Source organism: Cyclopterus lumpus, chromosome 20 (assembly GCF_009769545.1).
Source record: "Cyclopterus lumpus isolate fCycLum1 chromosome 20, fCycLum1.pri, whole genome shotgun sequence".
Lineage (NCBI taxonomy): Eukaryota > Metazoa > Chordata > Actinopteri > Perciformes > Cyclopteridae > Cyclopterus > Cyclopterus lumpus.
Genome location: NC_046985.1, coordinates 3,377,364 through 3,395,020, shown reverse-complemented (window position 1 = coordinate 3,395,020; position 17,657 = coordinate 3,377,364).

The following is a 17,657-nucleotide window of genomic DNA, read 5'->3' as shown; positions in this document are numbered from 1 at the left end:
CCGTAAACCTCGCCTTGGAAATGGCAGATTGTCATTATAGGTCATTATAATATTCATCTGAAAGTCAGGAGGGGGGGGTGGGTGGGTGGGTGAAAAAAAGAAGAAGTTTTAAATCCACTGCGCTACAGTAGATTCAATATTGTCAGCGAATAGCAGCAGGCAGGAACATTCACAAGTTTGTTTTTTGATTTATTACCCTCACTTAAGCTGGGAGCAATTTGCGGCCCCTAAAAAATAAAGAAAGGTGGTCAAGTAACACCGGTAACTCTTTTATTATTCCCTCATCCGTCCATTTATTTTTAATCAGCCACCTTATTTTTGTGTGGGAGGGGGGGGGGGGGGGGGCTATTTATTTCAGTGTTTTGAGTGGAACGCAACATCAATATACACACCACCCACAGCTGCACCGGGAGAGAGAGCGGTTTTACTCGGGCAGTCAGTCGCCGGGAGTCTATTTGTCTTTTGCAATTACCATTCAATAAAGGAAAAAGCCCTCGGTAATTATCCCCGGCGCTCAGTGAAACCAATCATTGTGAGTTAACGTAAACACAGACCCCGATCTCCGAGAGGCTGAGACCGCAACTCCAGCTCCCGGGGATCAAACGCACGGGGGCCCCCATCTGTGTCGGCGACCCCCCCCCCCCCCACACACACACACACCCTCTCAGAGAGCCGGGGTCGCGACCTCATCTCAGGAGTTCAGAGTGAAAGGGATCCTTTGCCAGGGCAGTGAACCTCATCCCCCGTCCCCCCGTCCCCCCGTCCCCCCAGTGCTGCGTTCAAAGTTCGTCTGGGTCACGGGAAACGGGAAGACTTGAGGGAGCGGCGTGCACGGCGGCCGCACCTGGTTTTGGTTTGATTGAGTGAAGCATAGACTTCTATACAACCAGAGGAGTCGCCCCCTGGTGGTCAGGAGAGAGAATGCAGTTTTAACACATGAAGCATAGACTTCTATACAACCAGAGGAGTCACCCCCTGGTGGTCAGGAGAGAGAATGCAGCTTTAACACATGAAGCATATACTTCTATACAACCAGAGGAGTCGCCCCCTGGTGGTCAGGAGAGAGAATGCAGCTTTAACACATGAAGCATAGACTTCTATACAACCAGAGGAGTCGCCCCCTGGTGGTCAGGAGAGAGAATGCAGTTTTAACACATGAAGCATAGACTTCTATACAACCAGAGGAGTCACCCCCTGGTGGTCAGGAGAGAGAATGCAGCTTTAACACATGAAGCATAGACTTCTATACAACCAGAGGAGTCGCCCCCTGGTGGTCAGGAGAGAGAATGCAGCTTTAACACATGAAGCATAGACTTCTATACAACCAGACGAGTCGCCCCCTGCTGGCCATTAAAAAGAATACAAACGTAAGGCTTCGGCATCACCACCTGCCATGAATTTGTCCTCCAGTAAATAAAAGAAGCGTATGGAAATTATATAGATACGGGTGTCACTCATTCAATGCGCAAGAGATACACTTTGGATCGGGGGTGGGAAAGCAATGGCAGTCCCACACACACACAGACACTGTAGCACTCAGTGTGCGGCATCCGTCAATATCTTGCACTGACACGTATACAATCCCTCACTTTCTGCCTCCTCCCCCGCATTGTTGAACGTGTCTTGATGGCGGTCCTCTTATCTGGGCTTTTATCTCTCTGACACGCCTTTGCCACTGACATTTAGATGAAAGCTATGGGCCCGGGCTGGGAATAATCTGCACGGATAGGAAAAAAAGAGGAGTTGGAGTGCAGGCGGTCTGTAGTCTGGTGCATCACAGCTTCTGGATGCGACGCGCTCACTGTATAGAAAATGCTTGCATACAGCTCGGAGATACAATCACAGATATGGCTACTGGGATGCACACAGCAGAGGAAAAAAGATGTACAAGATACAGTGAACCTCAACATTTGTGTTTACAAGATACACGGAAGTTCTCCTTATCATTTTGTTTACATCCTTTTGAGCATATATCGTATATGCAATACGTGCAGCCAAGTTTCTCGAAGGCACGTCCCCGTGTTTTGCCACCGTTGGTTAAAATCCCGAGAAGCGCGCCGACCGCGAGCACCCTAACATTAAGTAAAAAAAAAAATACAATTTGAAATATGCGACTTTCAGAGATCCATTAGGATCTGAGAGGTCGCCAATTAACGGGGGGGCTCTTAAATAAAAACGATTGGCGTGGCCAGTCGAACACTCCCGAGGCACTCACCGGTTATCATCTGGAAAATATGACAGCTCGCGACAGGGAAGGCAAGCTGTTATTACTCTGAGGAATGAAAGGCCGCATCGAAGGGAGAAAAAAAAAAGTAAGGGCCCCGACGTCGTAGAGTATCCTCGAGTGAAAAGGCCTCGCTCGACTCAGATCAACAACATAATCAAACGAGTTCATGAGTGTCACCGGCTGGCGTAACTCGGGGGCCCCGGCTGCAGCCGACATCAAGGTCCGGCTGAATGGGAGTCAATTTCTTTTTCACACACCGTGCGGAGAGGAACTTGAGGATCAGGGTGCCGATGGGTTCGAGCTGCGCTGCGGGAACCCGTCAGAACCGGGGTCGAGAGGCTCTCCACCTCCTTGCTGCAGGGCGGAGAGAGGAATGGTGCACCGACCAATCCAAGCTTGACATTTGGAGTCCCATTAGACCCCCCACCCCCCCTTTTTTTTTTTTTTTTTAGATCCACCACATTTCCACATACCACTTCTTACTTCACTCATAATCACCCCTCATGCATATATGTTTTCATTTATGCTATTTGCCGTCAAGAAATGTGAAAGAATAGGGAGCTGAAAAAAATAACAGCAACGGGGAAGAAAAACAACAACACACATTGTTAATTAGATTCCTGGTTAACACAAGGATTGCCACGGCAACCAATAAAGCCGCAGCAGCCATGCTTAATTGGGAAATATCAGCAGGACGTGCGGGCCCTCGTTAGCGTCGCCATGGTTATTTTAAGAGAGACTGCACATGCGTGTGTCATTTTAAAAGAAACCCTTAAAGAGTGCTAAGGGGAAGGGGAACCGGGAACCCCACAATGGTCACATCCTCCCCGTGTAGACGCACAAATACACAAAAAACAAACAAATAAAAATAAATACACAAAACAAATGTTTGTGAATGATGAATGAGAGCGCTCTCGGAACTAGAAGTGGTGCTTAATAAGCGGGCGCTCTGTCTGTGTGTATTCATCGGCACGACGGAGCGAGCGAAACTTTTCCTCACCTCATTTATCTCCAGTAAATAACCCCCCACCCCCCCCCCCCCACCCCCAAATAATGATAATTGTCCAAAATTGGTGGAAAATTATTCTGGCAACATTGTCTGTGTGAATAAATTGTGTCGTTATTACCTCATAAGGGAACAGAAAGAGAGTTTACACTGCATCATAATCCAATCAGCTCGATAATTCTCCACAAATGTCTTTTTATTTTCCGCCGTTCGCGTTGGGGTGGGACACACACACACACACACACACACACACACACACACGTGTGTCTGAATCAATATCACACTCGGGCTTCCATTATGGGATGTTGTTCGCATCGCATTATCGCTAATTCAAAAAAACAACACCAGATTCATCTCACGGAGTCGTCTTATTTTTAGGTGTGTAATGGTTTGTGAATGATCACGGTAGGATGTATATGGGCTTGTTTTTCATTTTAACACAAATATTCACCTGACGATAAGTCCATATTCAACATTATTGGCGTTCAGTCTGCAGTCTGTTACATTGATTAAATAAAGGTAACCTGGGCAGCATTATTACTTATTTTAAGTGGTAAACTAAGTGCTTTTGTTTGCTACACTTGAGGAAGTTTATTTTGAATACAATGTATGATGGTAAGCTGCTGGCTTTTCAAAAGATATCCTTGTATGAGTATATGTTGATCTCTCCCACATGTGACCGTCTACATGAGACACAAACGACACAAAATTTAAATTTAAAGTCAATTTGGGGGAATATTTCCCCCGCTGCCCGTGGTTCAGGGATTGCGATCTTTTAAGCCCCTGGAAAGAAAAAGAAGAGAGAAAATCTCTTAAGTGAACAATTTACTTGAAAGGGATGAGAAGAGTCGTTCTCTTCCTGTGATGTCGCCTGCGTTCCAGAAAATCCTTCAAAACAAACCGAAAATCGTGCTGAAACAAGTACAATTACCTCGCCGGGTTTTTTACGGAGACGCTCTTGCTGATTTGGAGAAGAAGAAAAAAAACTAAACGATATAATGCTGTTATGTCGGAGATAGAAAGAGAGGGGGAAAAAATACGCTTTTTGCGACGCGTCGTTTCATTTTCAGGTAGCGGGGGGCGTCGAGGCAGAACCTTTTTCATTTTGACCTACATAGGATGGGTCGTCTAGAGCCGGGTTAACGCTCCAGCACCTCCTTTCCGTGGCGTCATGGGATCATTAGCGTCCTTAGAGCTCCTTTGATGCCCCCCCCCCCCGTCTGATGAAACTACACTGGGGGGCGGCCCATTTTCCGGGGCCTTTTTTCCTTCTTCAAAGTGGCCATTTCCATTCGTAGGGACGACTCTTCTCTTCTTCTTCCTCCTCGTCCTCGTCCTCTTCCTCTTCTCTCTGGTTTGAGTGGACCGGCGTAGAAATGAGACGAGGAGGAAATTGGAGCGCCGGGGGTCAGCGCCGAGCGCGGCGACAGACGTCGCTGTCATCCTTCGCCACGGCAACGATAAGATGGTGAGATTAAGAATGTATTTCTTAACAATGCCGACGAGGTAATGGAGGAAGTGACAGGTAACCGTCGGGTTGGGTGTGAGGCGCCGACGGGCTGCCGGGGGGGGGGGGGGGGGGGGGGGGGGGGGGGGGGGGGGGGGGGGGGGGGGGGGGGTGACGGCGTGTCACTTGATTCACATTACCCAGCCCTAAAACACAGCACTTAAGCGGATCCCTTCCATTTTAAATGCCGTCTGTCGACATCCTTCCCTTTTGAATGTGTACCAGCTGTATAATCAAAACGTTTTTTTTTTTTTTTTATTTGTTCCTGGCGACTCAAAATATTGATTTATAGCTGATGCACCCACAGTGGAGTCTGCGTAACCCCGCCCCCCTTCATTGTGTTCACCGGAGACGATATTTATTTATTTTCACCTGAGAGTTTGAATTTTTTTCCGATTTTTTGACATTTCTCACATGGGTTCAGATTGAATCCGGCATTTGAGAATATAGGGCAAAACAAGGCCTTGGAAAATTAATAAACTGCAGCTTTTTTTTCCTTTGCATGAATACCGCTGGAACTGACTGGTCTCTGGCCTTGTATTTTCTTTTTGTATCAGTCCTCCTCCTCCTGCCAGTGTCCATGCCTCGGATCGTTTCCTTCAGCTCTTTTCTTTCTCCACACTCTCCGCGTCCTCCTCGCTCTCCTCGGCCATTTTCCAAGGCTCTCTCTGCTCTCGCTGTGTTCCTTTGCAATCGGGCCATTTGGGGTCCGGGTTTAAAAAAAAAAGAAAGAAGCATAAAAAAAACAAAAAGGCTGGCCGTCTTAAACGCTAATCTAATTCTCCGGTTGCTTCAACCCCCCCCCCCCCCCCCACGCTCCTCTCGTCTCCAGTCTGCCCTCTATCTAAGAACTACAGTTTAATAAATAAAGAAATACAAGACGTTACATTTTTTTTCTCGCACTCGCTCGCAGAATTTAACCTGGCCCGGTCTTCGTATTTGCCCCCCCCACCCCCACCCCACCCCACCCCAAAAGTCAAACACCGGGTGCCAGAGCAGACGGCGGTGACCTTCAGGCGGCGTGGAGACGGAGCGAGGGGGAAAGACATTCGGCTCTGGCATCCTGTCCCAGACCAACAAGTAATGCTGGCTTTTTCTTTAAAAAGCTGATCCGTGAAGGATTTGAGTTGGCAGCTCCCAGTGGTGGCTTACGTGGGTTTGTCCCGACCAATCAGAACGGAGAGAAACAGCATTTATTTAGTATTTTCTGTTAGAAAGACAACCTGAATAGCTGCATCAATCCATGTTTTTGTTTGTAAGAGACAAATACAGAGACAGAACTTCCCTTTTCTTATAATCTGGGTTGGAGGAGGAAGAAGAGCAGCTAATGCATCAACAGCAGGGGTCTCGTTTACACCGGAGCCGCGCTTATTGTTTACTGACGCTAACAATTTATCCTACTGATTTATGAAATACATATACGCCTGCAGAAATCCAAGATAAACTTGGAAATGTGCACACGTCGATCAGCCTCATATCCCGTCCTCTACGTGCCCGCATTTAATAATGATAACTTTATTTACATAGCACCTTTAAAAACTGAGTTTTCAAAGTACTTTGACGTAAATAAACAAGGAAGAGAGCTCGACAGTGACGAAGGTCAAATCTATAACCTAATAATAAACCAGTACAATAGATGAAACAACAATAAAATAAATCGATACAATAAGAATGAACTCAGAAAAATGTATAAATACAAAATAACAACAACAATAATTATGTTTTACCATAATTGGTCAACGCAAAGCACCTCAGGATTCGTTATCGAGTCTGCTGATCAATGAATGCGCAGAGAAGACCAAAAACACAGAAATCAAAGTGCATTGTGGGTGAGGAGGTTCCCTCCTAATTATTATATTCACACAGACCCACCCATCATGCAGCACTATGTATGTTTATGTTTATAGCAATAAGTCAGTGTACCCCACACCCGCATATCATTTAAAAATGGAAAGATGATAAGTGAGCACAAGACGTTGGTTTATTTATTTGTTCCGTTCAACTGACCTTGGCCTAGCGTTATGATTAGGACTCCTAATGAGGAGACGGAGTGTGACGATTGCACAATCTCCGGCTTTATTTCCAGACTTGGCTAATAAACACCTGGGGGCAGTGTGCCCCCTGAGGTGACTGCAGAAGGCAGAGTGGGTGACGGACAGTTTTCAGTCCGTCTGTCCTCATAAAGTTGTGTCTCGCAAAACTATTACGATACCACACCGACACTTTGTTCTGCAATTCTTCAAAAGCTCTTCGTGTCACGGTCTTGGGGTGTTGATTTAGTTTGTTTTTAATGTTCTCTCGAATTACTGAGCAGGCATTCGGGGGGGGGGCCATCTTGGATTTGGAGGACGGGGCCACCTTTTGATCAGCAACCTCTAAATTGCTGCATTCTTATAACCAAAGAAACATTCTTATTTTAAGCCGCACAACGCTGTTTCATTAAACCTAATTATGTTGCGCACGTGTTTTTAAAACTAATCGGGGAAGAAATTAACTAAGTAATCGTGAAGTTGTCGTGGAACGTGATTTTTTGTAGGAGACGGGGTTGTTTTAAATCACCGTTGTTTTTAACAATAATAATAGTTCTGCAACTGTTTTCATGGGACATTACAACTATATTGTATGTCTGCAAACAAAAAAAATACAAATAATGAAATGTGCATTTGTATGCAGACGATACATTCATTAATATAGCAATGAGTTGCAAACCGTGAACAGGATATTCCCCATCGATCTTTCATTTACAGAACAGAATATTTGCCACTAAGTGACATAAACGACAAAGAACCTGCAACACTGAAAAAATAAATACATTGTAGCTCCTCATAGTACGCGGCACAATAGCGTGGATATTTATGAATTGTAATTGTTTTTGCATGTGAGACAATCCCACTGAGTCTCGTACTCACGCGTCAACTTGTCCAGAGATTTTTGGTTAGAAAAGAAACACTCATCCAAGAAGTCAGCCGAAGCGACTGAGACACTTTACTAAAGCACACTGTAACCACGCCGCAATCCACACGTGTGGATGTTGTGGTTAAATCCTCTTCAGTCTCCTTAAATCCCCACTCGTGCACATAGTTTGTGTGAAGTTGTCATAGTTGCTGCCTCACACCGGTTGCTAGGTACCAAAGGGACATCTGTGTGTGTGTGTGTGTGTGTGTGTGTGTGTGTGTGTGTGTCTTGCAGCAACAGCCGGGATCTCAACGGATTAGAACTGTACTCACAACAGAGGAACCTGAGTTTCCTCCGAAGGAAAGAAGTCGGGGAGTTCGAGACGCTGCACCTCTTTCCTCTTTCTTCTCACGCACACGTGGAATCATAGACGGGAAATTATGCGGCACAAAAAGTAAATAATCGGACCGGGATTTCGTTGGTATAATTTATTTTACCAACTGTGGCATTAAAGGAGCAAACAATGGCTTCCTCAGTTCTCTTCTCTCCCTCTTCATCCCCCCCCCCCTCATTCTCACAGCTCGGCCCTTTTGGCCTCCACCTCCCTCTCGCTTCTTCATCTCCGTGCTCGTTCCCGTCCTGCCAATGTTGTTGTGACACTCGGCTTCCATTACACCCCCAGAGCCTCTCCTCTGTCCGCCATCTCACTGAAGGAGGAAATTACTGCTGCCCCCCCCCCCCCTTTGTCCTCTGGCTGTCACGGGCTTTAGCAGGTGGGACGGGCGACAGGTCGGACAGACGGACCGGCGACATGTGGGACAGACAGACGGGTGACAGGTGGGACAGTCAGACAGGCGACATGTGGGACAGACGGACGGGCGACAGACGGACGGGCGACAGGTCGGACGGGCGACAGGTGGGACAGTCAGACAGGTGGGACAGACGGACGGGCGACAGGTGGGACAGTAGGACGGGCGACATGTGGGACAGACAGACGGGTGACAGGTGGGACAGTCAGACAGGCGACATGTGGGACAGACGGACGGGCGACTGGTCGGACGGGCGACAGGTCGGACGGGCGACAGGTGGGACAGACGGACGGGCGACAGGTGGGACGGGCGACATGTGGGACAGACAGACGGGTGACAGGTGGGACAGTCAGACAGGCGACAGGTGGGACAGTAGGACGGGCGACATGTGGGACAGACAGACGGGTGACAGGTGGGACAGTCAGACAGGCGACAGGTGGGACAGTAGGACGGGCGACAGGTTGGACGGGCGACAGGTGGGTCAGACGGACAGGTGACAGGTGGGACAGATGGACGGGCGACAGGTGGGACAGACGGACGGGCGACATGTGGGACAGATGGACGGGTGACATGTGGGACAGACGGACGGGTGACAGGTGGGACAGACGGACGGCTGACATGTGGGACAGACGGACGGGTGACAGGTGGGACAGACGGACGGGCGACATGTGGGACAGACGGACGGGTGACAGGTGGGACAGATGGACGGGCGACAGGTGGGACAGACGGACGGGCGACATGTGGGACAGACGGACGGGTGACAGGTGGGACAGACGGACGGGTGACATGTGGGACAGACGGACGGGCGACTGGTGGGATGGGCGACAGGTGGGACAGTCAGACAGGTAGGACAGACGGATGGGCGACGGGTGGGTCAGACGGACAGGTGACACAGACGGACGGGTGACATGTGGGACAGACGGACGGGCGACTGGTGGGATGGGCGACAGGTAGGATAGGTCGGACGGGCGACAGGTAGGATAGGTCGGACGGGCGACTGGTGGGATGGGCGACAGGTAGGATAGGTCGGACGGGCGACAGGTCGGACGGGCGACAGGTGGGACAGTCAGACAGGTGGGACAGTCAGACAGGTGGGACAGACGGACGGGCGACATGTGGGACAGACAGCGGGTGACATGTGGGACAGACGGACGGGCGACAGATAGGATAGGTCGGACGGGCGACAGGTCCGACGGGCGACATGTGGGTCAGACGGACAGGTGACAGGTGGGACAGATGGACGGGCGACAGGTGGGACAAACAGACGGGCGACAGGTGGGACACAGATGGGCGACATGTGGGACAGACAGATGGGCGACAGGTGGGACAGATGGACGGGCGACAGGTGGGACAGACAGACGGGCGACAGGTGGGACAGATGGACGGGCGACAGGTGGGACAGACAGACGGGCGACAGGTGGGACACAGATGGGCGACATGTGGGACAGACAGATGGGCGACAGGTGTGATGAGTGACAGGTGGGACAGGTGGGACTAGGGGTCCCCTCCTAACATTGTTTTAGTATTACATTCTAACATCTCAGACTCCACAGAGACCCGGTGGCTGGAAAACTTGGATTGCCTTCTATTTTTGGAGCTCACCAAAATGACCTCTAATTTCACTGCTTCATCAAAGTACCAGAATGCAGTGTGTGTGGGAGGAGGGAGAGACGGGGGGAGGGGGGGCGGGTAACCATCGGTAATATGGCTTCCCGTGGCCGTGTGCAGACGTGGTTAAAACAAGCTCGTCAATTACAAGCCGAGAAGGTTTTGATTTTTTTTTTGTGCTGGACCACAAAGAAGCTCTCCTCTCCATGTGGAGGTCGGGTTACACGCTGGAGAAATCACGACTTCAACCCCAAACGGAAAAGGTTGTTTTTATTCTTTCCGACGTAATCTGGATATATCGGATGAGTTCATTATCAGCTAATATTGACACCCCCCCCCCCCCGCCCAGCTGCTGCAGCACGAGGCCCAGGAGTCACAAAAAGGTTGTAAAATTAAACATGAATCAGAACTCCATGGACCGGGGGGAGGGGGGCTGTGGGGGGGCTCAGCTGCTCCGCAGGAACTTTCTCTTTTTAGAGATATTTCTTTTCCTTTCGACACCGGGATTGCCCATAATTCAGTGTTCCTCCCCGAGTCTCTCTCTCTCTCTCTCTCTCTCTCTCCGCGGGAGGAATTCACAATCGCAGCTCGGCGTCCCTTTTTTCTTTCTGAAGAGGGGTTTGCAGAAAAGGAAGCGAGGAGAGAGGGTAGTTGTTCGGTTTGTCAAAGACGTTTTCCGCCTGCAAGCCGGTACTTTCCCAAAGTGTTGGGGTGCATTCACGTTCCACCGATACATCTGAGCCCAACCCCCCCCCCCCCCCCCCCCCCCCCCACACCCATTCACACAAAACCCTCCTCTGGCGCTTTGATGGCGTTTATGGAATTATCCTCTTTTGTATTCAGGCGTCAAATTCGAACTGCGTTTTTTTTTTTTTTGAGAAGTTCATCAAAAGGACCTTTTTTTAAACAGTCACGTTTGTTTTGGGGATGCTGCTGGCGGGCTGGATGGGATGTTTTTTGGCTTTGTGTATAGTCTCAGGGAATATGATCTATGCATTCTTTTTTTTTTTTTAAATGAGGGCTCAGCTGTTTTCTAAAGTTACAAAAAGGAATGATAATGAACCCTCAGAGTGGGAATCTATTGTCAGCAAATGCTTTGAATAAAACATTTTTTTTCATGTATCTGATGCAGGAAGACGAGCCGTGACAAAAACTATGCAGCCGCCGTGTCACTTTTTAAACGTCCAGAAGAATTGTCCGCCCGTGATCAACAACACAGGCCCCCACAGTCCCACCTCTAATATGATCTAATCTCCAGGTTGTGCTCCTCTGGCTCGAGGACACGTGGGCAGGCGGCTCAACATGTCGGGGATATATTGGATGTGTTATGGCCGGTGTTTGCTAGAGGTGTCTTCCTCAACTTTGCCTCAGACTCTGATGAGCTGAGGGACCGCTATTCCCCGGGTGACTCTACCCCAGATTAACTGACCTGAGTCCCACCGTGTCATCGCATTGTGTGTGTGTGTGTGTGTGTGTGTGTGTTTAGCACCAGAACCAGTGATATCGCACAATAATTGGTTATTTTTGTAATCTTTTATTTTTTGTGAAAGCTTGTTTTGTATCGTTTAAAGAAAAAAAAAAACCTGATGTGGTTCTACTCTATTTTTCTCTCTTGATAGGATCTTGAGACTGCCTGCCTGCCTGCCCCCCCCCCTCCCCCCCCAAAGTAGCATTTGAGAAGTTCGAGGCGAGACTGGCAATTGCACGATAATAAGGGATGCAACAGTATAATATGAACAGAGATGGAGAACCCTTCGTCTCAATTATCTGTTAAAATAGAAACGACACCTTTTTTCCCCTCTTTCTTTTTTGAAGGTACGAGCGGTTCATTTTCACACTTCCTGCTTGTGAAAAAAGAAAAACGTCGTACTGCAGGCAGCTGAAATGAATCGAGAGGCAAAGACAACCAGATTGATGCGGGGCCTCTTTTCTTCTAAAATGTGTGGGAGGCTAAAAGAAGGCCAACAAGTCATCAGCCGAAGTATCATTTTGCTTATAAAGCACATTTAAGGGAAAGATACATTTAAATTAACATTAAAAAGAAAAAGAAATCCAGAACATTTAGATGACTGCGTAGCCTTTGCAATACAAACACCGCGGCGTGCTGAGTCACGCGGGGCCAAGTGCAACGTACGGCGAACCGCAGCATAAACGGAGGATAATTAATTTCCCTTTCGCTCTTCCGCGTGATTAATTATTCAAGGAAAAAAACCTGGAGGCTGAATAACACGACGACATGACGACACACGATGTTTCTATGTCAAAGACGGGATATTTCACATGAGCTCTATACCCAAATCCTGTCTTGAGATTCGTTTTTTATTACATTTCAAATTCAAAGGCCACGAGTTTAGATGCATGCGATTCAGCCATAAAGATGCCCCCTCCCCTGTGGCCTCAGAGCGATAAACTCCCCCCCCCCCCCCGAGCTCTCTGATGGATGGCCGATGTTATTTTTAACGCTGTAACATAATCAGCTCGCGTTGCCCCCTTTTTGTCCGCGCAACCGTAAACTAAAAATACCGCCACGCAATATTTCAACTCTGCACACGTGCAATCTATCACGTGAAATTGGAGGTGAAAGATCATTTACTGTATTAAATATGCATGACTTATTGTGGGGATATACCGCACACAAGCATCAATCATGCCCCCCCCCCCCCCCCAGTGCAGTTTATGTAGCATTGAGTCCGTCGCCTCACAGGAAGTCTCACTAATGCATTCGAAAAAAAGGAGGATGAGACTGCTGAAGTTCAAGTGCCTCTGGGTTTGGTTCACCAGTGAGGGGGAGATGGATGGATGGTGGCGGGGGGGGGGGGGGGGGGGGGGGGGATGCACCGGACCGTTGGCGGTGCAGAAGGTGCTGATCCAGGAGGCAGAGCTCTCGGTTTACCAGGCCGTCTCTCGTGAGCTTCCTTCGTAGGGGTGGCTGGGCTCAGGCCAGAAGGAGCTCGGAGTGGCGTCGAAAGAGGAGCCAGCTGAGGTGGTCCGGGCATCTGATCAGGAATCCTGCTGGACCGCTGCCCCTTTTAAAGAGGTTCCCGGGGTAGACCCAGGACACGCTGGAGGGATTATAAATATATATATTTATATAGGGCTTGGGAAGTAAGGTGCAATGGAGAGATGTAAATGCATCCATAAGGAGAGAGAGAAGATGAGATAGGTGCTCAGTGTATCCTAAAACATCCCCCAGCAGCCTATAAGCCTATAGCAGCATATCAAGGGGCTGGACCGGGGCAAACCTGATTCAGCCCTAACTATAAGCACTGAAGAAGAAGAATGGATGGATGGATGAAACTGTCATATTATTGTGCTGTGTATCTGTTAAACTTTTTTTTGATAAGCCACTCAAGATGCATGAAAACGCATGTGGGTCACAACACACCCAACATTAGGCTAATTTAGGATTCCTTCCCCCGCCTCTGAAGCTTACAAGGTATAACTAGAGGGCTCTGACAAATACATTATTAAATGCCTGCAATTTTTTATTTATTTTTGATAGAGATAAAGCAAGATACAATATTAAACCCTTCCCAAATTAGTGGCCGATGTATAATTCAGCAGGTGATGAACATCAGCTGGGCGGAAAGCAGGCACTAATGAGATGTGGGCAAACCACATCTGATCTCTCTCTCTCTCTCTCTCTCTCTCTAACACCCGTAAACACAACTTTGCTGTAGGCCTTCGAGCGCACAACAGAATGTGAAGCCGAACACATGGCGCGGCACAACAAAGACAGACAGTTTCATCAGAAACGGAGCCAAGGCAGACATTTCTTCTTCTTCTTCTTCTTCTTCTTTCCCTGTGAACTCATCTGTTCCTTCTCCGCTGCCCGAGTCGTTGTGATATTCCCAGATCAGCCATCTGAAAAAGGGACTCTCAGAGTGACGGTGCACACGTCGTGTTTTTGGGGGTTCGCAGCTCGTGCAACTCGATGCTTTTTTTCCGCGAGGATCTCGTTCTCTTGTCTGTCTTTTTTTGGATTTGAAGGTTTTTTTGCGGGTGTGGCACGAGGCTCCGTTACATCCGTTCAATCTGGGCCCGTGTAACGCAACACTGGCTCGCTCGGTTCATCATCTACCCGCCCCCCACATGACCTTTCTCCGGGTAACATTTTGAGATTAATTTGCGATGAGATTATCCTCAGACAGTGACTGCAACCACCTTGCTCCACTGGCTCCTGGGTCCTGATGGATTTCAGGAGGCTGCATTACATTTAGCTCTTTGTTGGTTTGCATGGCCAACAGGTGCATTGCATGGCCAACAGGTGCATTGCATGGCCAACAGGTGCATTGCATGGCCAACAGTGCATACACACTCGAAAGTTGCATCCTTTATATACATATATAATGCTATATGTGTGTGTGTGTGTGTGTTAACAATGTGGCCATGCTCTCAGGCTGCAGTGAATACAACTATTACATTACATTTTCTTAAATAGGATCAAAGTTGTATTAAATCAGAATTAAGCTTTTAATAAGGAGAATGTTTATGTAACTTACGACAGTGAGGGGCTTATTGTAAAATTGAATTAGCTAATATGGGATTAATGTGTTCACATTTGGTGCATTTGTTCTTCGATTGAAGACGTTAGTGACTCTATCCCCATTGAACTTCATTCTCAATAGACAAAACATTTTCCAAACGAGACATCTTCAGCCTTCGTTATTAATCATATTTGCTTTTCTTGCTCTGTGGGAACTGGGAGACTCTTTTTTAAAAACAAAATCCTCTCGGCACGAATAACAACACATTTCACTGCTCGTTGACGCCCGCTGAGTGAGAGAAGTTCAGCCTCGGCCAACTCTCCTCTCGACCACCCGGCTTGTTGACCGTCCACATGTCAGCCGAGGGCCCCCTCGGACCCCCTCCACCGGACCCTCCACCGGACCCCCCACCGGACCCGCAGTACACGTGGCCTGCTTGTTCAGAGCACTCTCAGGTCAGAGGCAAAGTGCCACTACAGGGTTGGTAATTGTTACAAAAAAACGTCATTAAAAAAACTAGTATCAACTTTAAAGTGTTGCAAGAATGCGACGCAGGGAGATTTTAGCTCCAATTTGCTTCATAACATAAGTTCACAGATGTTCCGCCCACTGCATGCTGATTTTAGACTTCCACGTTTTTATTTGATTGAATAAGTTTCTAAGAAGCGTACAATCTGTAAAAAATAGCCCCCTGAAAACACCTGTAGCAGAGGAATACACAGGAACAATTAAGATTGAAATATGAAAATGAGCACCTCGGGGCACCAAGTGGGTGCAGCTGTGGAGCTTAACGCGGTACATTTACTCAAGTACTGTACTCAGATTAATATTTAAGTACCTCCTACTTTGCTCAATTAATTACACACTCAGCAACTTTGGGATCTCACTGCTGCGATTTGATGCAACTATCCACGTTTTACTTCACTGTTATTGCTCATAAACAAAAAACGATATGTGTCTTTAAAAACAAGGATAATTAACTAAGATGACAGTTGTGATCTGTGCAGTTTTAATTTGATTTTAAATCCTTTATTTATTGTGTTATTCGCAAAAGGAAAGGATTTGTGTTCTCCCTTTTCCGCGTGTCCAAATATGACCTTCATGCAAACCATAATTACTGACTTCTCAATAACGTGAGGCACACCGAGGTGCACGAAGCGTAATCTAAATTCTGTAAGTAAAAGACAAAAAGGTGCACCGAGCAGATGCCTTTTAATGTTAATAAATGCCCCCGGATGAATATGCAGCATTAATAAGCTTTTCCTCCTATAGCCGAGTGGCGGTGACCTTTTTAAAAAGGTAAACACGCGGCCGCTTGACAGCGTTCAGCGGCTTTAACCGCCAGCAGAAGAAAAAAGAAACACAAACATATGATGCATTTACTGCCATTAAGTCTTGTTTATGGGATGTGGGAGGAACTTTACAGTCCAGATACGGAGGTACTTTCGCTGAATATTTTAACCTTATACTACTACTTCTATTATGCTATGCTACTTCCAATATTATTTGTCCAATACATTAATTTTTGTACAGCTTTGGTGCAGCAATATATTTTGCAATAATAAAAAAAAAGCTATTAAAAATACAAAAAAAACAATGCATTTAAAAAAAAAAAATACGTTTCACATTCATAGGAGTCCAAACATCGCAGAAGTTTTTTTTTTTTATTTAACAGTTTGAGGTACAAAGAGGTGAAATCTTTTAATATTTCACACCAAAAAAAAAAAAAAAAAAGAAAGAACAAATTGGAGAACAATGAATACAAATGTGAGCAGCAGAATTGAGTTTCTTTCTTCCCCATTAATCATCTCCTGACCCCCTCAGAGTTATGGTGGGAGCCTCTGAAGAAGGCCTGACCCCGAGGTTTGGTACCAGTGGACTTAATACTGTATAGAAAGTAGTTATGTCACCATAAAACAATATGAAATATTACACCGAGCGCATATCTATAATGTATCATAAAGACACTGCTCAGCAGGCATAACTCATAATGCTTTAAAACAATATATACATATAACATTTGTTATAATAATCATACTTTATAATTGCTTTTCCAGGATCATAGTGTATTATGATTTTCACAATGCATTATAATCTCTGTAATAATGCATTAAAATGTGATTATAAGATACTGTTTAATGGTCTTTGGGCGTTTCTCATTCCTGAGTTATAGCAGATAAAATACTTAATAGGTTATGAGACAAAACAACAGTGTCATTTAGAAAAGAACTCATTGCATACGACTACAGGTAAAGTACACTTAGTTTCATGTATTATCTGTATTTTTAGTCTTTAGAGTCAGTTTTTATGGGGTAAACATTACATTAATTCAATATTTTTAAAAGGTTTTGTCAAATTGGAGCGCTATATTTCACTTACAGCACCAACCAGCGACTTCTGCTAACTTATATTCACATTACAATGATTATGATGCAATATCAAAGGAAATTGTAATACAATAAGAATAAGAATAGTAACATATATAATATTTTGATGCTTGACCGTGTAGGATTATTGTTAAAAAGTGATTGTATCTGTAAGTATACAGTGCTATAAGGAGATTATAAAAAATGAAGAAATTGTTTCCCTTCGCACTGGCAACGCTTCCAGAGCCGTTTATTTGTGTATTTTAGGAGCTGAAACTCTTTCGCCATAATCAGTGTCCCCAAAAAAACAAACAATTAGCGACTTAGTTAATTGGCGAGCTCTCAATTCATCCGTCTCAATACACTGTAATTTGATTTAATTTATTTTCCCACGCAGATGTTTTACAGACAGAGACGTGTAATCGCTGTGTGTCTTTTGATTCAAAGCGAGGCGGATACATACACATATGTGTATGTATATATACATATATACATACACATATATGTATGTATATATATATATCACACATTCACGGTGCCTCGTTGAGTGGTCCGGCTTATCGCTGCTCGGCTTATTGCACCACGTTCCCTCATCGTCCATCATCACCTCTTAGCACCGCTGATTATCCCGGCAAAAAAAAAGATAATTACACGGAGCGGCGCCGCACAGCTATCTGACCACCTGAACAACAACGAGACAAGACTGTGCTGCAGGCCTGACCCTCGACTTCACCACCAGGTGTGTGTGTGTG